We start from the raw sequence: 25078 nt of genomic DNA, 5'->3' as shown, positions 1-25078 counted from the left end.
TCCTCCTCCAACCCACCCTGGCTGGCAGACATTCAAAAAGAAAAAGTCTCCTTTCCATCACTTTATGCTAATCCTAAACTATTATAGCTCTAGTGTGTCTGTACACTGTTGAGAGGATACGTAGAGGTGTGTGAGCATTAACCTGAGTTAACGTAGTATTTGAGCAAAGCTGTACATAATACTAAAAATAAACAAAAAAAAAGCTTCTCTGTCAATTTTTTGTCCTTCTTAGATTGATGATAAGGGCTGAGTCTTGCTATAAAATGGCATCTTAATTTCTTTGGTTTAGCCTCAGGTCCCTGTGGTTCCCCAGAAGGCGCTCTGCTTTATGGTTTCAGTGAAGCCGGGACGTCCTCAGGATGCTGTCAGATTTATGACAAGCCTGCATTTTGAAATAAGCTCCTATTTAAAACCAGTCATTAAATTAATATTATACACTCCATGCTGTAATATCTTGCATGCCTTGTGGGCAGCTGAAAAAATTTGCTTTGTACTACAAGGAAATCCGTCGAAAACGTTTTTTTTTTATTATTATTATTATTAAAAAGGGTAAATAGTTAACAAATTTAGAGTTTCCAAACTTTCAAGAATATCACCATCTCAAGTCAGGCACGGCGAATTTTCCGAACGCATCAAAGGCTTAACTAATAGATTTGAGAGCGGGATTCAGAGAGCAGCACTGAGCAGAACAGCAAGATGGATACAGCTGAATAATATATCTGCTGGCTGCTGGAGTTTTCATATTCACAAGACTGCTCCGTGATTACTTTTGGACACCGGCCCGACCTCTTCTCGTGCCGCTCACCTTTGGACGGGGGAACAGCAAGAAATATCTTTTAATATATTCCAATAAATCTGCTCTGACTTATTGAGTACAGGGGCTTACTAAAGTGTGAGGGAGGGGCAACCCTTAGATTCAATCCAACCTGTAATAAAATCTTATCGCGTTTCAGAGAATTTCAAGGAAACCGTAAAATAACCATGAATAACAAAGCATAAAGCAATACTGTCGAAAACACCAGCATCAGATTTATTATATAGAGATAGTGCTGGCAGCAGGTATTTTGAAGGACAGCAGTAAGGTTATTTGGGTTTGGTCTTAATAAATATATAACTGTAAGCTGATTGTCAGCTTGCTGCAGATTTCTATAATCAGTAACAGCCTTTGTGGACTAACGATACAAGAGATAAGAGCGGTGCAGAGTAGAGTGGAACTGTGCTCTGGTAAACAGAACACTTTAGGCCACTCACACACACTAGTGATGGAGAAATGGCCTGCCACTCACAGTGCCTCAGCTCGAATGAGTGTAGGAGGAATTGTTTTTTAATAAGCGCCACAGTACCGAGAACAGCAAAAGATAAAAAAAGAGGCAGGATGGGCAGAGGGAGCAGGAGAGAAAAATCCACTTACACACTGAATCACTGCCTGTGAGGTGCATGTAAGCTTTTAATAATTCATGCATTTATTGCTTCAACCTATATCTAATAAACACATTAAAGAACATAACACAACCCCATTTACAAAATAGTTGGGACGCTGTAAAAAATGTAGGTAAAAGCAAAAGAATGCAATGATTTGCAAATCTCATAAACCCTTATTTTATATGAACATAGATAACATAGAACATAGAAAACATACCAAATGTTTAAACTTAGGTAATTTGTTTGTGTAACATGGAGGAGGCAACAAAAGGCTGGAAATGTAAAAAGTTACTTAAAAAGAAGCAACTGAAGGAACATTTTTCAACTAATTAGGTAATTTAGCAACCGGTCAGTAAAATGATTGGGTATAAAAAAAAGAGTATTGTAGAAACAATTTTAGGATAATGTTTATGAACTTGTGAAGACTTTGAATGTCTCACTAAATACAATACATATTTTCATCAGAAGATTTCAAGAATTTGGAAAATTTCTGTGTATAAGGGACAAGAGTGAAAATCAACATTGGGTGTTGGTGATCTTTGGACCCTCAAGCAGCACTGTGCATGATTCAGTAATGGAAATCACTGAATGGGTTCAGAAACAACTCCGGAAAACATTGTCTGTGAACATGGTTCACTTTGTCATCCACAAATGCTCCATGATGCAAGGAAGAAGCCATATGTAAACATGATCCAAAAACATCACTTCTTCTTTAGGCCAAGGTTTATTTAAATTAAACTAAGGCAAACTAAATTTTACTGATTTTTTTTTTTAACCATGGACACTGCTTCCTCAGGACTAAAGAGGAAAGGGACTATCCAGCATGTTATTAGCACTCGATTCAAAAGCTGGCATCTCTGATGGTATGGGGTACATTAGTATGGGCAGCTTGCACAGATGGAAAGGCAGCATCAAACCTGAAAGGTATATACAGGATTTAGAGTAAAATATGCCATAGGAAAATCTTATTTTTTAGGAAAGACTTTGCATATTTCAGCAAGATAATGCTAAACTACATACTGCATCTATTACAACAGCATTACATTGTATTATAAAAATCTGAATGCTGACCTTTCACCAACTGAAAACATTTGGTGCATCATGAAATGAATAATATAACAAAGAAGACCCAGGACTGTTGAGTAACTAGATTCCTGTATTAGACACGACAATCCTCTTCCAAAACACAAGCAACTGGTTTCTTCAGTTCCCAGTTCCCAAACATGGATTATATATATATATATATATATATATATATATATATATATATATATATATATATATATATATATATATATATAATTCAAAAAGAGAAACAGGATGATTGATTGGAGTTTCATAAGAAAGAAAATTCCTCAGAAAGGATGTGGTGCAAAAGTGCCAAAACCCAGCAAAAGCAGGAACAGCAGGTATATGATGCCTCACCACCAAATAATAAATGTACTGTAGATGACTGTCATCTTGCCACGGAGTTCTTTAATCAGCAGCATCCCTGGACTAACATGGACTAACAATACGACAGATATGTGTGGTGCAGGGCAAAGTGGAAACTGCCCTGCAACAAACATTTCATTGTACAATTGTCACTGACATTTTGTGCACATGACAAATAATTGGGTCAGTGTAATGGTCAGGAAAGGTCAGACAAGGATTCTAGGTTAGCTGCACGAGTAACTCTTTTCAAGCTGCTCTAAAGACCATGAATCTCTGGTGTGTCAAAATGCAACAGTCTCTCTATAAGTCACTGGAAGAACATGCTTTGCACCCGAGAGCTTTACTGGAACAATTTCTAAAGTTACGTGTTACATAGAGCCAAATGGCACAATGTGCCCAGTGTATGGGAGTGAATTCATCCTCTAAAGAGAGCACACCCATCAGGATAAAAATCATAAAATAGAATGATCATTCAGAATAGCTTTGTATTGATTTGCTGCGACTTTGACCTTTAAAAACAAACAAGCACATACAATAAGAGCAAGATGTCCCTACAGCATAAAACATCATCTGTTTTGTTTTTTTCGTTTTTTTGCCATGCAGTTTGTTCACCCATCTATACTCCCTTGTATATTGCTTCAACAGACACATTGTCTTTCCAAAAATTTGAAATAATTAATTATGGTCAATTGACCAATCATACAGCACACATTAAACTTCTATAAACTCAAGCTTATAATTTAATGCACAGCTATAGCAGCTGGTTAAGGAACCCTTTTCTTTCTTTTGGCTTCTCCCATTAGGGGTCGCCACAGCGGATCATCCCCATGTTTGATTTGGCACTATGCCCTTCCTAACACAACCCTCCCCATTTATTCGGGCTTGGGACCGGCACTAAGAGTGGCTGGGGTTGGTTCCCTGACCGGGGATCAAACCCGGGCCGCAGCGGTGAGATCGCCGCATCCTAACCACTAGACCACCAGGGATAAGGAACTCTTTTAATTCAATTAAATACATTTTTATTTGTATAGTGCTTTTAACAATTAATATTGTCTCAAATCAGCTTTACAGAGATAAGAGGTTCTAAAGTTGTATAAAGGAATGTGTAAGTTAGGTACCTATAAGTGTGTTCCTTATATTTATAAAGTTTATCCTCAATGAGCAATCCAGTGGCAACTATAGCAACAAAAAACTTCCTGAGATAGCATGAGGAAGAAACCTTGAAAGGATCCAGACACAAAAGGGAATCCATCCTCATCTGGGTACCAACATTCATTACAGTTTTAGTTGTAAAGCTTTATAAACACAAAGTAACTCATAACTGTGACCAGTGTGATAGCATGTATGAACTCAAAACTCTTAGCAGATCAGTCAGCTATAGGACTGAGGGAGATATGGATAGTTCAGTCTGAAGAAAAGCATCCACCAAAGCAAGTCCGATGCGATAGAGCAAAGTTGGTTAGAACTCTGAAGAAATAGAAAAAATGTTAAGGTTTGCTAATAAGGCTGTCAGATGGGCCAGCTGATGATGTAAATAATGTTCCAAGTTCGAGAACTTGAATTGCTTTCTCCAGTGAGCACAACCCGAAATGCAGAGAGACATGCATGAATGCAAACACACTGAACAACAACAAAAAGCAAAGAAGCCACACACTGACACAGTCTAACATAAGCCATTATTGGAATAAAATCTTGTGCATGCATTAGCCAAAAACTTGTAGAAAAGAAAACACTGTAGAAAAAAAAAAAAAAGGTTTCAAGAAAGTTCATTTAAAGGATTGTACAAGTCAAATTCAAGTCAAATAAACACCAATCTATACTTGAATGTGACCGTTAAGCAAGTCAAGTCAAGAAGCTTTTATTGTCATTTCAACCATATACAGGTGTCGTAGTACACAGTGAAATGAAACAACGTTTCTCCCCAACCCTGGTGCTACATACAATAGCATAGAGCTACATCACACAACATAGAGCTAATGACTAAAAGTAAGTCCTAGCTACATAAAGTGCATCGTGTACAACCTAGTGCAAACAGTTCAAGAACAAACACAGTGCAAACAGACAATACAAAACAAAACCGTACAGGACAGATACACAAAATAGCACCAACCAGTATACATTCTGTATAATATTTTATACAGTAATGTGGAAAAATAAAAGAAATAGGGTACATATATACACTGCTGTATAGCAGCAGTTGGTGGCAGTTTGAAATGTGTGCAAAACAGCAACAGCAGCAATTAAGTAAATGTGCAAAAAAAAACCTGTTATAATATGGGTGGTGCTATAGACATGGATGTATATGACTTGAATATGAGTGTACACCGAACTAACCAGGCCTGTGCACATTCTTCTAAAAGGAAACATTATTGCTTGTAAAAATGAGAAAGAAAGCGCTAAAAAACATTAGCATCAGCTTAATAAACTGACTGTATCGAAGTGGCGCTACAGACATGGTGCCATTTTTGTTTTGTCTGTTTTTTCTCACAACACTTCTTCAAACCCTCAGTTCTTTTAAAGGAAACATAACACAAGGTTTTTCTTTAAGGCATAACCTTAAATAGTAACCTGGGATCCAGGTGTGGGTGAGTGGTGACATCTTGCTGAAGCTTGATGAGGAGGCAAAAAAAAGAAAAAGAAAAGAAATGTAATCAGATGAGATGAAAGGGGAGCTGAGGGAGAAGTACACCGACCTCCTACTGTGTTCATCACTTATCCTCTTTAACACACACTTACACAGGCAATAAATAGTAAAAGATGATTTAATGATGACATTGGAGGATAATGTGTCGTCTGGGGGAGGAGAGCAAAGTGGAATGGATTGGCTTAATAAGAGGCTCTTATACACTGCTGACACACACACATTATTGAAACGGATTCAAAGTGACCGTTTTAGGGTAATACTTTCCTCAAAAGGGCACAAGTGACTCAAAAAACACATTTGCTTCCCAGGCAGAGTTATATCTCAAACGGATATTCAGTAAACTTCAGAAAAAGTCGTACGTGCATCAGTATGATAATTACAGTTCATCCGAGGCTGACTGTAAGGTGAGGCTTTATTCTTTCTTCCTTTGATTGTCAAACATGATCCCTCTGGCCTTGTGCTCTCCCCATATTTAGCGTGAATCTCAATTCCCATTCTAATGAGTGATAGAATAAGGACAAATTATGCTTAGCGGAGCTTGGTGTCAAGTTTAGGCGTTTTCTTGAAAGCAGCACAGAAAAACATCAAAGCCTTCTGGCATCCTGATATCTGAGTATCCTGTTCCTTACATGTTCCTTACACCATGCCTACAAAAAAAATGTTGTTCCAAAAAGCTGCAAATTAAAACTCTTGTCACAGCAAACAACTCGCAGGTTCGAGCCATTAAGCATAATTCTTCTCTTAAGGCGTACTTGCTGTCAGCCCTAGAATAAACAGTGGTGACAGAAGTAAGCCATAATCGATACCGTCTCAGACATAAGGCTATGGGTGAGGCTCATTCAATAACATTAACAAATAACCTGGCAACGAGAGCCATTATGCACTGAAAACTAAAAATGGATAAACGGAATTGATGGCTGCACTAATGCCATGTTCTATTTCCCCTCAGAGCCTACTTCGTCTCTCTAATTGCTTTAATATATGGAGGTGTGTGGTCTGATCAGTCATGCTTATCGGGGGGTCAGCAGGGCTTTTCTTATTCCCCAATAGGGTTAGATAAACCACGGATAAACGAACCCATGACCAGGGCGTTATATCCAAGGATTAATTAAAATCCACTGCAGAGAAACCATGTTAAATCATATGTACAGCAGAAGCGTGTGTATTCAAGAAGTGTGACCTGGTACATTTTTGTACATTTCCAATAATTAACCGAGAATAGACTTAAGTGTATATTTTGTCCATGTTCCCCTGCGTTCCCTGTTGCATTTGGCAAATGCCTTCATCTAGAGCAACTAAAAACCTTCAGAACCCTGGATGAGCAACAGAGGTATGGTAAGAATTTCATATAAGCAGTGGCATACAGTAACAAAGTAAATGTAATCTATTACTTCACTTATGCAGCTTTTTTTGTGTATCTGAACTTTACTTATTTAAGTATTTCCATTTGGGGAGACTTTTACTTTAGCTTCACAACATTTAAAAATTCAAACATCTACTTTTCTACTTAGCTACATTTAGCAAAATCAGTCATTTCTTTTTTATTTAGGAGTGGATACATAAAACTTAACTACTCGAGTACACAGGAAGCCACCAATCAGGTTAGAGCAAGCTCTGTTTTTAACTTGTTTTGATTGCCTCTTGCCAGAGGTGGGAAGTAAAGAAGTACAAATAATTTGTTACTGTACTTAAGTAAATTTTTCTGGTATCAGTAATTTACTTCACTATTTATTTTTCGGACAACTTTTTACTTTCACTCATTACATTTTTACACAAATATCTGTACTTTCTACTTCTTACATTTTCAAACCAGCCTTGTTACTTTTAGTATTATTTCTTTTCATCATCAACCTATCATTGCACGGCTTTTTCACCATATCACTGGTGTATTATTTCCTGGCTTTCAGACGTAGACGTAGGCAAGCGGAGCTAACAATGAGCAAGGCAACAAGAGGAATGGTTAATGTGAATTCATAGGGAGTCACTGATGTGAAAATAAATAAAAACAAAAACATTCCTCGACACCTATGCCCATTTATAAGGGCGATGTTAGAAATTATCGGTGTAAAAAAGTGCTGGCTTTCAAAAATTCGTTGTCAAATTTGAGAAAGCACATACAGATAATTTAAGGTTTTATTGTTTTATCTTTCTTTTCATGAGCCATTTTAATGTTTTCCCTACAATTTTGTCTGTCTTTTATATAAAGGATGCTGCCACATTTTTTTTTTTTAAATAAGGATGTTTTTAATGTTCTTAATTTCTGTAGTATGTAGCTGTCATTTGAAATCCGAGGTTTAGTCAGATAGTTGCTATATGTTGTAGAAATATATATATAATATCATCTGAGTCTTTTCTCTGCTTGTATTCTATATGGTGGTTGTTCAGCCTGGATATATTTTTATTAATACATTGATATAATGCAAGGTTCAATTACCAGCATGACACTAAAACAGGTAGTAGTAACGGCTACTTTTTACTTAAGTACATGACAGAGCCCAAACTTCTTTACTTTAACTTGAGTAAAACCTCTGCCACCTCTGCCACTTGGTGATATCCACTTAGCATAAACATACAGTTCAGCATCAGTTAAACAGCAAGCAAAACTTTATATTCTTATATGCAGTGGCGGATGGAGTACACAAAGCATGTAATTGAGTAAAAGTAGAGATACAGTACGTAAAATATGACTCCAGTAAAAGGGCTCCCTTTAAACTTTCACTTGGGTAAAAGAACAAAAGTATTTGCTTTCAAATGTACTTAAGTATCCAAAGTACTATGATTTATTATTGGCTATAATGTTCTCATTATTTTTGTCACAAGACTTTTGCTTAAGCAACTTAGGTTATGTAAAAAGACTCTGTTACTTAGCACACCAATCTATTAATAGAATGATATTAATTAGTCAAACACTGTTTGATATAGTCATTTTATGAAGCCCAAAACCTTTTCAACTACTTCAAAATATTTCTGCAAATAAAATGTAGTAAGAAGAAATATTTTACTGAAGTGCATATGCGTGAAAAAGCTACTTAAGTACAGTAATGAATTTACTTGGCTCCCGTCCACCACAATTAAAATGTGATCAGACTCTATGGTATAGAAGTTTGAAATGTAATTTCACTCAGTGTGGTAAGTTAAAATGTGATCAGACTTTGTGGTATAGGAGGTTGAAATGTGATCAGACTCTGTGGTATAGTAGGTTGCAATGCGATAAGACCATGTGGCATTGTGAGCCAAGATGTCACCAGACCATGTGGTGCTGTGGGCTGGGTGTTATAAAGCCATACTGCGTCTCAGTAGGATATCAGGAGTGTCAACCTGTGGGACTTTACACCACATATGGGCTTGTCTTCATCACTTAAGACCCAGATATCATCAATAATTTGTAAAATGAAAAGAGTAAAAAATATTGCTCATTCATATCATGTTCTGACGTTTTAAAGGTACAACGTATTAGCTTTAACATATGCATTGAAGCAATTTTTTTTAATTCTCCTATTATTTATCCTATTCACCCCTAGTTTATTATAATGTCAGAGTCCATATCCTTATCCTTGATTTCCTGCAAAACTAGAAAGAAAAAATTGGTATGTGTTTAAGAAATGACAATTCTTCTTATACATTATCTATACATAATGAAACAAACAAATTTCAGAATGCAGGTCTCATCTTTAACAAAATTTCACTTGAATTAAAAAAAGAACTTTAATATTAAAGTAAGAATTGTAAAGTCTAAGTAGAGAATTTAGACCAGGTTCAGACCTTTTACTTGAAGGAAAAAAAGCTCAGATAGATGCATTTTAATTAAACCAGATTGACATTGAACAAACCTTACGACCTCATAAACATTACAAGCCGACAATAATATAATGAATCCACCCGCTATAATTCCCCAAGGTTGTTTATTTGAACAATTTATAAGCTGCTATGATTCATGCACCAATTTTAAACTTATTCAGTGGGAGTTGGTTTAATATCTGATTAATTGGCCAGCAGAGAAAATAAAGACGTCCATGCCAAGTTTATTGTTTAATCTACGTTTCCAGTGATAGCGATGTGGGTGGATTGTCCATACTTTAATTGAACCCTGTAATGTCATAGGGGACAGTTTCATTTGCCTTTTAGGGGACTGGCAGCGACTCCTACTAGCCAAGTCAGCTCATTTAAACTAAAGAAGTGGGAGGATTGTAATATAAAGTGCATATAAGACCAGGGTCTTTGATGGCTTTTTTTTTTTTTTTTTTTACTTCTGGCAAAAGTTTCATTTCATTACAAATTGTTTAGAGCAATCCAGTTCTTCATTAGAAAATCAATTATTTACCACAGGAGGTTATTGAATACATCTCAGCTTTGATCAAGATGGCTATAGAGGTTGAAAATAATAATAAAAATTGTAATGCAATAACAAGGGCATTAAGTTACTGAATTGTACAATCTGAATGTAAGTTACCAATGTATGTGTACACACATGGGCAACTATATTTATAATGATTGATTATGAGACAATGAAAGAAATTCTGCTCAACAATACCAGCTTCCAATCTAAAACATCTTCAGTTGGGCAATTAAGCCTCGGAATGGACCAATGCAAGGTTTGTGGTGCCTTCTAAGTTGTGCTTTGCAAGTTGTAATAAAGCCATTTTCTACCTTTACACATCTGATATGCAGAGTAAGAAAAAACATGCTTGCTCTTTTAAAAGCCACCAGTCCTGGCGATTTTGCAGTTACAGGCTTGAGAGGGTACTGGTAGCATTTTCAGTGAACTTTAAACATTCCTGCAAGAATTTTTGGACGGAGATTTCAATATACAGAAGTAACAACAGAGGACAACAGTAAGTAGAGTCAGCTAACTGTCTAATTTTAGTACTAACTCTAAAGTTGATGATCACCTTCTCAACAAAATAAACTGTTACTTAATCATTTAAGTACTGTGTCTGTACACTGTACAGTATTAACTTGCTCTAAAGCAGAGAAGGTTACAGTGCTTTACACTGTGTAGGCAACCATGATGATTTGACAGCACTTCATAAACAAATGGCAAGGATCTTGTAGTTGAAGACTTGAAGACTACCTCAAGTTGACAAGTTAAAAGTTAAAGGAGCATTTTGTCTGCGGCTTTTACTGGTTGTAGGCGGAGAATTACAGGTATCACTGGTCTAATTTCATGAGCTCAGTGACACTCAGTGACAACAGAATGTTGACTCCTTCTTCTGTTATATCAGCTAAAGTGCATCTCCTCGATCCCTCCATCCCTCTCTTTCTCCCTTCCTCCACTTTCAATTCCTGTCTAAATGTTGGGCTCAAAAGCGGAGCAGCAAAAGAAAAACACAAAAAAGCTGGGGAGCCTTGAATGTCCAAAAGCCATCAAAAGTGTGCCAAGAGCAAAAACAAAGCCAGAATCTAACAAAGAAACAAGAATGACATCACCATGTACAAAAGACAAACCCGATGAAAACAGTATTCACTATAAAGACATTTTTATGTGTGGGTTTAAAAACCCATTGTGTATTTAGATTGGTGCATAGGAACACCCTAACACCTCCTAATTGCCTATCATTCACTCATGTGGCAGCAGTACAACGCATAAAATTATTACGGGTCAAGAGATTGACATCAAACACCAGAATGGGGAACAAGTGTGATCCTTGCACCTTTAAATGTGGCATAGTTATCAGTGCCAGATGGTTGGCGTGAGCATTTCTGAAACTGCTGATCTTCACACATAGCAGTCTCTAGAGTGTACATAGAATAGTGTAAAAAACAACAACCAAAAAAAAAAATGTTTTGTGTGTGGAGGGTCTGCCAATGGAAAGAATTTATTGATGTGAGATTACAGGAAAATGATCACACTGATCTGAGCGGACATAATGATTATAGTAAAACAATAACACTCTTTACATCCGTGGTACATCAATGAATGGATTAGAAGCAGCAGGAAAAAAAAAAAACATATTGGGTTCCACACCTGAACGCTTGAAACTGGACAGGCTGGAACAGGTGATAGACTGGACAGTCTTTTTCAAGTCTTCAGTTTGGACGGGTTTGTGCCCTTAATAGCCTCAACTTCCTGTTCTTGGAATTGTCAGGAGTGGACTCCAGTGTGTTGTCGTAGCTCATCCACCTCGAACATAGATATTGTGTGCATGCTTTTCTACTCACCACAATTCTAAAGAGTAATTATGTTTACTATCTGCTTCCTAGTAGCTATCTGGCCATTTTCCAGGGACTTAATGGTTAAAGTTTGACTGTGGATCAGAAGGTCACAAGTTCAAATCCCAGCACAACCAGGCTGCCACTGCTGGGCCCTTGACCAAGGCCCTTAACCCTCATCTGCTCAGGTGTAAAGTCACTTTGGATAAGGCCATCTTTCAAAATGCTGTAAATGTAAACAAGGTGTTTCTAACCACAGATCTGATATTCACTTGTTATTTGTGTTTCGCACCATGCTGGTAATCTCTACGGACTGTTTATCAAGAGTTTCAAATCTGGTACCTACAACAATGCCATGATCACAGCATTAACTAAAGCTCTTGATCTGTATCTGCATTTTCATGCATTGTGCTGCTGCCACATTACTGAATGATTGGATAATTGTATAAATGAGCAGACGTACAGATGTTTCTATTAAGGTCGACTGTGAGTGCATAACTGTGCATCTCCTACTCTGCTCAAGGCTGACAACTTGGAATCTTCTAGAAGATAATAAGGAATGAAGAAGATTCCTCTTTCTTGCCAGTGTCATTTTTTTTTTTGTCCTCACTCTTCCTTCTCTCTCTTTCAGATTGACACATGGTCTCTTTAATAAGGTACCTGTGACTCAACTCTCCATAATTGGCTCCTTCACTCAATCATTTCCAGACCTAATGTGCCTTTTTCTTCGTGACAAATAAGAGAAAGGAGAGATAATGTGTCTCTGACATGCACACACACACACACACACACACACACACACACACACACACACACACACACACACACACACACACACACTCAGGTCATCACTTTCTTTCTGCCCGTCACAGATCATCAGGTTTCAGTTGGTAAGGAATTGAGCACTAATACCCCGAACATAAGGACCCACACTTCTACAAGTCCTACACATTCAAATGTCTCTGCTTACCTCACAACAGCATGTTGGATGACATGGCCATTTTCAAAGTTTGCTGCTCTGCATCTTAACTATTTCATTAGAAAGCTCTTCTGGAGTCACACAGTGCAAGACAGTTTTGGAACAGCTAAATCAGGGAGGGTTAAGCCAAGAGTGCAAAGGATACTGACAACTAATCTGAGGGGAAAACACTTTTAATTCACTTATAAACTTCCATAAAAAAATACAGTCTCTTCATTCAGTTGATTGAATAATATATTAAATTATATGACGTTATATTATTTAATAATATATTATATTATATTAATAATAACTTATTATAGCATGTAAATCATATAAAGCCCAATGACTTACTTGCTAATTGTTTGATACCACGACCAGATACAACATAAACAATAATAATAATAATAAAAAAAAAAAACAGCCTACATGCAACCTATATAAACTTGTGATAAATCTACATAAATGTATATTCTTGACATGTGTCATAAGGACAAGAGATGGCAAAAGTACACACATTCTTCACTAAAGTATAAGTACAAATTCTTATGTTTTACTGCATACATTTTTCACTCAAGTTAAAGTAACAGTACTTTAGTGACATGTACTTAAATAAAAAGTTGCTTTTATTATTATTACTATATTACCTGTTTTATTGTCATGAATAATATATGAATAGGATCTCGCACATCCTATTCATATATTAACACAAAATAATTTCTAATTTTGTTACCTAATGAATGTATCATGCTGAAAATCCACCATATAAAACACAAGCAGAGAAATGATGATGATCAGATGATCAGAAATGTCTGTGTTCTCAGTCATGTTTACATCGCTGACTCCCTCTGTCTCATCCACGTTATCCCCATACTTCTTGTTGCATTCTGCCTTGCTTGTTGTTAGCTTTGTAAACTAGCATACGTTTGTGCTGCGTGATAGCCAGGAAATGATACACAGGTTAAAACATATGACATGACATAGTATTTGTACTTCATTACTTCCCACTCCTGATTAAGACTACTTTTGCAAATAGTGAAGGAAAGCTGACCAGCAGTACGAGGTGGTATCAACAAGTTTTGAGACTTGCTGTGTTTACAGGAAAGTACTCTATTAATATAATTTTACACACTATCAACTATCAAGTCTGCTTGTGCCGAAGTAAAGGGCTCCCAGCGTTCCAGCCACTTCTGGAATGTGTCCTGGAAGTCTTCTTTTTCAAAGCGAATTAAGCACTATCTAAGATTTGTGCTCCATTTCCATGAAGTCAAAATGGCGACCTTTGTGCTGGATCCTCATCTTCGGGAAAAGGACAAGGTTCGCAAGAGCCAAATCTGGCAAGTAAAGTGGGAGCATCGGTGAGATCATGTGAATTGTTCTCCGACGATCATCCTGCACAAGCAACCGAATGGTTTTCACATTTTCGGGGTTTGAACTTAAGGGTCTTCCTGACCTTTCGTCGTCTTCCAGTGATGTCATGCGTCAACGTCTTTGTAGCAGATTTGCCGTTGCGTGCAGAATTTCACCTTTCTTTTTCTTTCTAACTTGCTATCCATGATAAAATCGCAGACGTGGTAAAGCACATGGTCAGAATAGCACCAGTTAGAACTATTAGTCTCGAAACCTTTTGATTCCATCTCATATATGCTGTATTATGTTGCGTGATACTCAGAGGCTGTTAATAGCCCAGGCTGGCATTAAAATTGTCTCTAACTTACTGATGATGTAAATGTAAATCGTATCATTATGTCATGTAATAAGAATGATGGTGAACGCAAATGCAGATTAAGATGACAAATTCATCCAAGTCGTAATTCAAATACCATAAACCTAAAATAAGCATGTTGTAGGTAATCAGCCAGCAACTTAAACAATTACGAAAACATGAAACCAGATCAAAAACTAGTCAATTAGTCAAAACGGGTCAATGACATCACAAATGTCTATGTTATGACTGATTGAGTTAAATTTAATTAGCAGACATTTAAATGAAATATGGTCAAAAACCAGGTCCACTATTTCCTCCACATGCTTGTACAAATGTATACACAGGACTAACTATTAGATTCTAAACAGGAGAAGGTTTAAACATCATACAGTATGTGCAGACATACAGAGGAATCAAAATATCATTTCTCTTCTCTCTCATCAAGTGTTTTCATTGCAAATGCAATAAAGAAAGTTTGTATAGGCAGTCAGTGTAATATCAGCAGTCAGTGCAATCTAGAACAGATTTTGTATGTAGGTAACAGCAGTCTTCTTGTACTAAATAGATATAAATATATATATATATATATATATATATATATATATATATATATATATATATATATATATATACAGTATATATATTCTCTAAAACATCTAAGTGTGTAAGGTGCAAATATATGTCCAAGTATAGTGCAACAGTGTCAGCTTAAAAAGATTTGTAAATGTAACTGTTTTTAAATAGGTGTTCATAAACAGGTCCATTTGCGCAGAATTCTGCAGAGACTATAAAGTGTCTTATGTGCAATGAAGAAGTGTGGGGTAAGCAGTAAATTCTTAGAGTTTAGGAGTAGGTGCGAGAGGGGGGAGGTAATGGACAGAGTTCAGCATCCTGACAGCCTGATGGATAAAGCTGTTTGAAAGTCTTGTGGAGTGAGCCTTGAGGCTCTGGTACCTTCTCCCTGAAGACAGGAGGCTAAAGTGGAGGTTTGATGGGTGTGAGCTATCAGCAGCGATGCTGATGGCTCTTCTAGTGAGACGAGTGTGAAGGATGTCCATAAGAGAGGGCAGAAAGACACAGATGATCTTCCTGGCTGCATTCACTATGCGTTGCAGAGTCTTTCGACAGGAGGCAGTGCATCCTCCGTACCACACAGTTATGCAGCTGGTGAGGGTGCTCTCAATGGCATCCTGATAAATAGAGCACATAATGGGAGGTGGGAATCATGTTTTCCTCAGTTTGCGGACGAAGTAGAGACGTGACTAAGCTTTTGTGGCCAGTAATGTGGTGTTTGTCATCCAGGCAAGGTCTTCAGAAATATGCACTCGCAGGAACTTAGTGCCGTTCACCCTCTCCACTGTGGCACCGTTGATGGTTAGTGGGGGTGCTGTGGAGGTCCTCTTCTGAAGTTGATGACAATTTATTTGGTCTTTTCCACGTTGAGGAAGAGATGGTGTTGTTACACCACTGGACCAGTCGGTTCACCTCACTCCCGTAGTCCTCATTGTTGTTGATGAGGGCCACTACAGTCATGTCATCTGCGAACTTGATGATTTGATTGGTGGTGTAACTGGGTACACAATCATGGGCCAACAGCGTGAATAGCAGTGGGCTGAGCACGCATCCTTGTGGTCTTAGATGTTTTTCCGCCGACCCGTAAATTTTGCGGTTTCTCTGATAAGAGGTCCAGGACCCAGTTACAGAGAGTTGAGTCCCAGGTGTCTCAGTTTGTTGAATCAAAACACTCTAAATAAGCTAGTGAGTTAATTCTGCTTCAGGTCTCCATATCTAACCCTAACTTAATCCCTAACAACCAGAAACAACCAACCCACAATATCTTATTAGCTAGGATAAGGATTAGGTGTTCGTTTAGCAGGAAAGTGAAGGGCGGAGTCCGACACACCAGGAACGTCTACAGTGAAATGCACACACTTGTTTATACACAGGCATGTGCATTATTCATTATTAATACACCATTACATATTGTGAATGAGCTGATTTGTTGGTCTAGTGAGCACAGGAAAGGCACAGCAGAGTAATTCATAAGTGAAACATTAGCACACACACTGACACACACACACACACACACACACACACACACACACACACACACACACACACACACACACACACACACACACACCCACACCAAATATATGCGTATTGACATACTTTCATCAAGAACTATTAAGCAGGAGAGAGCCACAATCCTGTGGAGAAATATAAAGATGGTGCTGTGTGCGTGTGCGTGTGTGTGTGTGTGGGTGTGTGTGTGTGTGTGTGTGTGTGTGTGCGAGCGTGTGCGTAGGCGAGAGATGAAAAGTGAGAGAAAATCGAGCGTGGTGAAAAGGAATGGTATAGTGCTAAGACAGAAGGCTTGACAGGATGGACAAAGAAAAAAGGTAGCGTAAGTGAAATCAACAGCATCCTCGTGAGCGTGTGTGTGTGTATCGAACATGACGAACAGATGCAGAAGGGTCAGAAATGAATTTGAAAATGCTGACTAATTTGGCTAAGAACACATCATCATACACTCCTGAGAGCGAGAGAGAGAGAGAGAGAAAGAGAAAGAAGCATAAAAGCAAAGCAATAAACAAAACCAATGGCCAGCTCGTCTGCATTGTAATTATGGGAAAGATAATTATGAGTGATGGTAGAGGCAGCCAGGCTCTGGGCTGAATGGAGCAGCTGGAGAAGTCATGTGGTGTTACCCTGCATGCACTCACAAGGGGCCAGACTGTTTACATGCTGCAGCACTGACACACACACATACACTCACACACACAAACAGCCTGTATATCTGTATATACACTAAGCATATACAGTTTTGCACTTTGCATATGACAGATATCTCTGAAATTTCCATTAAAAAAGAAACCTCAGACAGCACCTTTTCCTTCACTACACATATGCTGTCCTCCTTCCTCCCTATTTTTCTGCCCTCCACATGATCTTATCTGCTGTTTGTTTTCCACTCTTTTTGAATCCTGAACCACAGCACCTCTAGTGAGCCTAAGTAGAGTCTGGGTCTGAATTCTTTTTAGCCCAAACTGTAGATCCACTCAGTTTTTCAGTTTAACACCGATCACACCCTCCAGTGCTCGTGATATTTCTCACTCTTTAGTGTTTGTAACGTTTTAATGATTTGTTATCCCACTCTTGGTTTCACCAAAATAAGGATGGTTCCTGGTTAGGTTTCTTCCTGAGCTTTTCCTTGCAACATTCACCTCAGGCTTGATCCTCAAGGATAAATACACATAATGACATACAGTATTTAAATGTTTGTTTTATAATTCTTTTATTCTCTAAAGCTGCTTTGAGACCACATCTATTGTAAAAAGCACTACAGAAATAAACTTGAAGTGAATTGAATTGAGCCTGTGTCAAGCGTGTGGGACATTTTTGAGATGAAACTAGGAAAAGTATATCCAAAATCCAAGTATAAATGACATAAAAAAAAAATAATAATAATTCATGTACCTCAGTTTGAACAGAAGCTAGAAAATGGCAAAAACAACTTTGCCAAAATAAATAAATAAATAAATAAATAAATAAATAAATAAATAAATAAATAAATAAATAAATAAATAATCTGACTGTGTATATTAACTCATTTCAATTCAGCACATTACAGCGATGTCTCTTTTGTTTAAATGATATTACAGGGTCAGAAATGCGATTTATCTTATCATAATTTCGCTAATTAGTCATCTGGGTGCTAGCTAGCACGCAGCGCTGCCTTATTGCTACGGTAGTACAGTAATACATGGGGAAAAACAGAAAGACAACACTTATAAATCCAAAGAGACACTGTAATAGATTTATAATTCAGTTTAGACTAGCATATTTGGTTTAAAAAGATACCACACATTAGCTTGTTTACACCAAATGCTAAAACTGATTACCAACAAAAGAAAAATGCACTCATAAAATATGGTATATTTTTGGCAGGTGTGGCTTTTTTTTTAACCTTAGTACCTTCACTAAGTAGAGATCCATCATTTTACTAGGTTTGCTTTTTTTTAATTTGTATCGAATGTCACAGTACGATACACTTTACTTCGCTAGCATATGTTAAACACACCCAGGCACAAATGAAAAACATTCAAGAAACAAGTGTCAATGGAGAAACATTTCCACAATCCCCCTCAAGGTAGGAACAAAATGTCCACCATTTCTCTTTCTCCCATTTCTCATTGTCACTCCTCTACTGGGCTAAACAGCCACACAGACACAGGCTCGTGCACACACACACACACACACACACACACACACACACACACACACACACACACACACACACACAGGCTCACACATTTCCATTGGGCTAAAAAAAATCTCTTGCCACCTGTTTATATAACACACAGCAGAATGAGTCGCTTGCACTCTCACACACACTCACACACTCACACACACACACACACACACACACACACACACACACACACACACACACACACACACACACACAGCCTCCTGAGCAATCTCTGCTAAAAGCACTTCATTGTTCAGCCACAGATAGAGCTTGTGGTTTGGCCCGCTGAATTAGACTTGGACTGGCTTGTATTAAAATATAAAAGATCTACTTATCAGAAGTGTGAATATCTTTGAAAAAAAAAGAAAAGAAAAGAAAAAGGAAAATACCTTCTCCATCCATATCCGCATGCAATTACAATCACAGTCAAGCCCATGAGACCATTTTATTAAAATATTCAACAGACATGTGGTTTGAATTTGACATGGGAGAATATATATGTGTATTTTATTAATTCTTTCAAATGCATTTTGCTACAGACGTGGTTTGTAAGCTCTGACTTGTGGGCTTTCTGACCATCCAATTAAAGCACGTGAAAATGTCGACGTTACTGTAGTAGCAATCTTTCGATTTCTTATGTTCTTTGCCCCACTTTTAGAGAAAAGATTGGGTAGAACATTGACAATAATGTAAAAAAATTTTTATAAAAACAAAAAACAAAACTGGAAATATGTTTTAGTCAAAAAACTGTCTCTCCAACTTTAACATCTTTGTACTAAAAGTTCTACATAATGACGTCTAATAAACAATACAAAATGAAATTTGAGCTTAATTTTCCATAAAAACGCATACTTTCAGAAATATTGATATTTATTGAAGCATGAAATTCACTTACTAAATTGCATCTATAAAAAGAATAAACAATAAATAATTAAATAAACTTTTTTTTTTTTGGCTTTTAGAGTTACTCTAAAATTACTAAAAGTCTAACAAACATCGCATCGGAGAACTAACCACTTTTCCCAGTAACGTCTTTATCAATACCTTAAAAAGAAAATCTCTCTCATAATAAAAAACTAAAAGCTGATTGAGCTTTTTAAAAAATACAAACATTTCATCCCATTGGTCTGCTTAGTCGTGGAGATCAGATTTTGACAGTGTGTGCGTGCTTTTTGCACAGCGGCTTGTCTTTTTTGGCGAAGAAAGCCTGACCTTCTAGACTGGTGCTGCCAGTCTATAAAAAGAATAAACAATAAATAATTAAATAAACTTTTTTTTTTTTGGCTTTTAGAGTTACTGTACGCCTGCTAGATAGCCCTTGTGTCGCTAAGTCGAAACCTGATTGGTTAAAGCAGCAGCTTCCTTCTCGTTTTCTTTTTCGGTAAAGGTGTCCGCACTGTTTATTCTGAAGGCCTTTTCTTTGACCTGGCAACAATATAATTGGATAGAAACTACAACTGGAATTTGGAACTACTAAATTAAGTAAACAGATTATTGGAAAGTTTAGAGACTAATGGTGCTAACTGGTGCTATTCAGATCACGTGCATTACAATGTCTGTGGTTATTGTTGGATTGTTAGTAAGCTACATTGTTTAGGCTACAGGTAGACACCGATAACAAAACCTGGTAACCAGTGCACTGAAATGCTTGTGTTGTTCAATAAATGTGTAATTTAAGCAATGTTTAACATTATCGGCTATCATATATCCGACATCGGCTGCCCTGATTTCTAAATATCAGCATCAGCCCGAGAAAAACCCATATAGGTCGAACTCTACTTGACACACTTGGAAAAGAAGACTTTCAGGACACATTCCAGAAGTGGCAGGAACGCTGGGATAAATAAAGTACATTCTTGTAAACAGAGCTAGTCTTAAAACTTTTCGATACCACCTTATATTCATGGATAAAAAAATAATGACTCTGATAGTGTTTAGGCCAGCAGAGAAGGCCATGCTGGCTCTCAGGGGGCCTACTACTGGTGTAAACTGCCCTTTCTAAACTATGACCTCTAGTCTTGTTCCGATGAGTTTCCTTCAGCTAGATAATTTCCATACAGTCCCATATTCAAATCCACAACCTAGGATCTGCTATAGAAATTGAGAGAGTTTATGTTCTGAAAATGAGAGATTCCAAAAAGCTGGCTGTTTTTCATGCCTGTTTCAGTATATATATATATATATATATATATATATATATATATATATATATATATATATATATATATATATATATATAAAATTACTTTTCTCGGCCACATTGTTATGTTTCTGCCATTATGTAATTCATCCGTTGCACAACTCTTTAGTTATGCAAACTACAGCACACGTCCAAATCCTCCCCATTAACAGCTTCGGCTCTGCACACCTGCAAGTCACACAGCACTGCTTTGCTTAGAATCCTGCATCTTTTACACACGTACACACGTTTAAACACAAATACAGTACACACACGTACTCCAACAGATGCTGTTCAATCATGGACCTTGCCTGCGAGAACAGGGCAAGTATTACCAGCTTGGTGCTGAGTGCAGAATGTGCATAAATGAATTAAAGACCACTTTACACAAAGCTACAGGCAAAGGTGAAGAGTTCAACAAGCTACGGATCAGCTCAGGCCCTTGGAAAAAAACAGAAAATAAAAAAAAAACGCAGGGGTTCACACTGTGTGAAAAAACGAACAACTTTAAGCGAGGGGAGGCAATATATACAGTACACTGTAGGGAGAATTCATTTAAAAATATCTAAATTAATTCATTTCTATTCCATCTCAGGTCTCGATTCTAATATTCTCAGTGCAAATAATTTGTGCAAAATCTGTGCACTTAGACAAGTTGAGTGGGCTGAATGGGTGTGTTTTGGGCTATTTCCAAAAGAAATTATGTGCATACATTAAGTCAGTGGAGGAAACAATGTGTATATTTAAGTAATTTCAGTGATTTTTGGGTTTGCTGAGTATTTCCAGTAGTTACAGCAATATTTTGAATAAATCAGGTATGAAAGCTACTCACAGACTAGTGAGACTTCAAGTGAGACTTTCCGCAACCTAATCCAGTGAGATCCGTTCTGTTCGAAATGAGCTATGAATAAATTCATTATTGACTGCAGATATAATTTTGCATTTTCATGGCCATAACCTAGTTTGAAAGTGTGCCGTGGATGAACCAAAAAGTCCTACATTGATTTGCCATTTAAGCCACAATTTCATGATAGTAGTTTTGGAGTGCTTAAATACAATCACAAAACAATAATGTGATGTGCTGTTTTTTATTTTTTATTATTATCTGTTATTTATTTTTATTTTTTTTATAATCCAAGACAAAAAAAGGAGTAATTTTACAGTTTCTTCTGCACGTAAAAGAAAAATCAAAGGAAAATGAAAATGAAAAAATGCTTAATTTTTTTTATGTCTAATTACAGAACTGCAGCAGAAATAACTCACAGTAGTTTCAGATCAGATGTGGGTGGAGCTTCTACAGTCAATATAGCAGCGTTCAGCACAAAAACTCCACTGTTCCCCATATTCACGCACAAATTACTCTGATATTGAGGAAGATGACATTCTTTTTTTCGTATATTAAGGTAAGTCTCCATTCTGACTAACCTGATTGATCATCCAGCTACAGTATCCAGCCCTTTATTTTGTTTTGTTCAACTTCCTGTGTCGTTGAACACATTAATTTGACATTAATTACACAATTTTTTTTTTTTACATTTTAGATCTGTTTTCTGTTGAAATTTAAATGACCTGAAGTTACACATACTGTGTATGTTTTATCTATTGTTTTTGTGTTTTAAAAATAAAAAAATAAAAGAGGAAATAACTAGGATTAAGTTTTTTTTTTTTATGTCTTAAAATGTAAAATATTTTAAAGACGCCACAATTATAGTTTCTTGCTACCTGTACCACATTCTACTAGATTGTCTGCGATCTCTGAATATGTTTTTATAGTTTCTATCAAATTATTTATCAAGAAAAGAGTGGACATTTCTTCCTTAAAAAAAACATCAATGAAATTCTCTTTGACTTCTAGGTTAGAATGTTAAGCCTGGCAACTTTGTGCACTTTAAGACACTTATTATATTTGGAATTGTGAGATTTTGGTTACTACATTATGTGATTTAATTAATAAAAAAGTAATAAATAAGAAATGTGTGTGCTCAGTAACAATAAAAAGTATAAAAGCAAATATAAAATCAAACAAGAAATGTTTTATGTCAAATTCACATTTTGTTTTTTTTCAAACAAAAAAATCAAAAACCGAATAAACACAACATACACTGAAAGAAGACATATGGAACAAAACATCAGTGTAGGATAAGATATCTGACAGCTTGTGCTGTGTTCATTTATAACTGCCTTTCTTGATGCAAGCATTCTATCTTAAACGATATATTTAGGTAAAAATTCCCCCAAAATGCAGCTAATGTAAAGATTTTACAAAGAAAATTTTGATCAGTTTTTGCTTATTAACTATTTTCCAAACTGATGGAGTCACATCATGAGTGTCCTTAATGCCTAATGTAGTTTATATGAATAAAAACATGTTCCACAAGGCTCTGTTTTCAGAACTTTTCCAAACTAACATCATTAATTTGAGACACTTCCACAAACCCATTGATTAGATAAACCTTCCAACGAGTGGAAAACTGACATCCACAAATCTAGTATGTATTTGTCAGATGTATTTATTTGCAATCACATTCACCATTCCCAAAGTGCTTTTCCGGCATAGTAAGTCCATTTGCATTGACCGGGTTATGTAGTTTGCACTTTTAGTTCTAAAAGCATCACATTTTAAAGTCTGAAATCAATAAGCAGTGAAACCCTTAATCATGAGCTTACACAGACAGGTTTCCATGCGGTTTTTCACACATATTGTAGGTCTTTGGCAGGTCAAGACCTGGATTGCAGTATTTGAATTTGATATTTGATCCTTGATAACATCAACAAATTTGACGCAAGGAACAAGGACAAGGGAACAAAGACTAATTTATACTTTGCAGAATGTCACAGTTGACTGAACATTTCATTTCTGTATTGAACATAACATGAGATCTAAACATGCTCAAAAAGCATTATTCAATCTATGGATATGTAGACATACACTTTATTAACAAAAGTACTGGGACACCTGATTTTCCCAGCTATATGTGGTTCTTTCTTTGAATGCAGTAACATGAGATTTTCCCATAACTTGAACTAGGAGACCCAAACCTGTTCCAGCATGACAATACCCCTGTGCACTATGAAAACTCCATGAAGATATTTATTGCAGGGGTTGGAGTGGAAGATCTCCTGACCTCAACCCTATTGAACCCTTTTGTGATGAATTGGAATGCTATGTGCACCCCAGGCCTCCTCAGCTCACCTACATCAGTACCTGACTTTACTAACACCCTTGTGTCTGAATGAGCACAAATCTCCACACGCACACTCCAAAATCTCAAGGAACATCTTCTCAGAAAAGTGGAGGAATTATAAAATCAAATTGAGGCTAAATGTGGAATGCGATGCTCAAAAAGCACATACCAAATTTATGACCAGGTGTCCACAAACTTTTGCAATATATTGTGTGATCTATTGATATGTACAGGAAGACGATTATCCTTTATGACTATGTGCAAAACAACAACATGAATAAACTTTTCTAGTCAGATCTTGTGGCTTTTTACTGTAATTTCAACCATCTACATTGTAGTACAGAACAGGACGCAGCTAAATGAAACAATGTTCTAGGTGATCTACTGCCATTGAAACATGGTTATAGGTGAACTACTGCCATTGAAACATAGTTCTAGGTGATCTACTGTCAACAGAACCACGTTTCAATGGCAGTAGTTCACCTAGAACCATATTTTGAAAAGCAGTAGATTATCTAGATCATCTAGAACCATGTTTCAATGGCAGTAGTTCACCTAGAACAATGTTTCAATGGCTGTAGTTCACCTAGAACCATGTTTCACTGGCTATGGTTCACCTAGAACCATGTTTCAATGGCAGTAGTTCACCTAGAACAATGTTTCAATGGCTGTAGTTCACCTAGAACCATGTTTTAATGGCTGTAGTTCACCTAGAACCATGTTTCACTGCCAGTAGGTTATCTAGATAATCTAGAACCATGTTTCAATGGCAGTAGTTCACCTAAAACAATGTTTCAATGGCTGTAGTTCACCTAGAACCATGTTTCAATGGCTGTAGTTCACCTAGAACCATGTTTCACTGCCAGTAGGTTATCTAGATAATCTAGAACCATGTTTCAATGGCAGAAGTTCACCTAGAACCACATTTTGAAAAGCAGTAGATTATCTAGATTAACTAGAACCATATTTCAAAGGCTGTAGTTCACGTAGAACCATGTTTCAATAGCAGTAGATTATCTAGATCACCTAGAACCATGTTTCACTGGCTATGGTTCACCTAGAACCATGTTTCAATGGCAGTAGTTCACCTAGAACAATGTTTCAATGGCTGTAGTTCACCTAGAACCATGTTTCAATGGCTGT

General features: G+C 36.9%; 1 protein-coding gene across 4 annotated transcripts in view; it reads right to left on the bottom strand.

The window, feature by feature from the left end:
• cadm2a (cell adhesion molecule 2a) overlaps positions 1–25078 on the bottom strand; it is a 380897-nt gene that overhangs the window by 57692 nt on the left and 298127 nt on the right. The window lies entirely within an intron of this gene.

The sequence above is a fragment of the Silurus aristotelis genome, assembly GCF_946808225.1.
Source record: "Silurus aristotelis genome assembly, chromosome: 18".
Lineage (NCBI taxonomy): Eukaryota > Metazoa > Chordata > Actinopteri > Siluriformes > Siluridae > Silurus > Silurus aristotelis.
The sequence above is the reverse complement of the archived record's forward strand: the minus strand, read 5'-3'. Positions and strand labels throughout refer to the sequence as shown.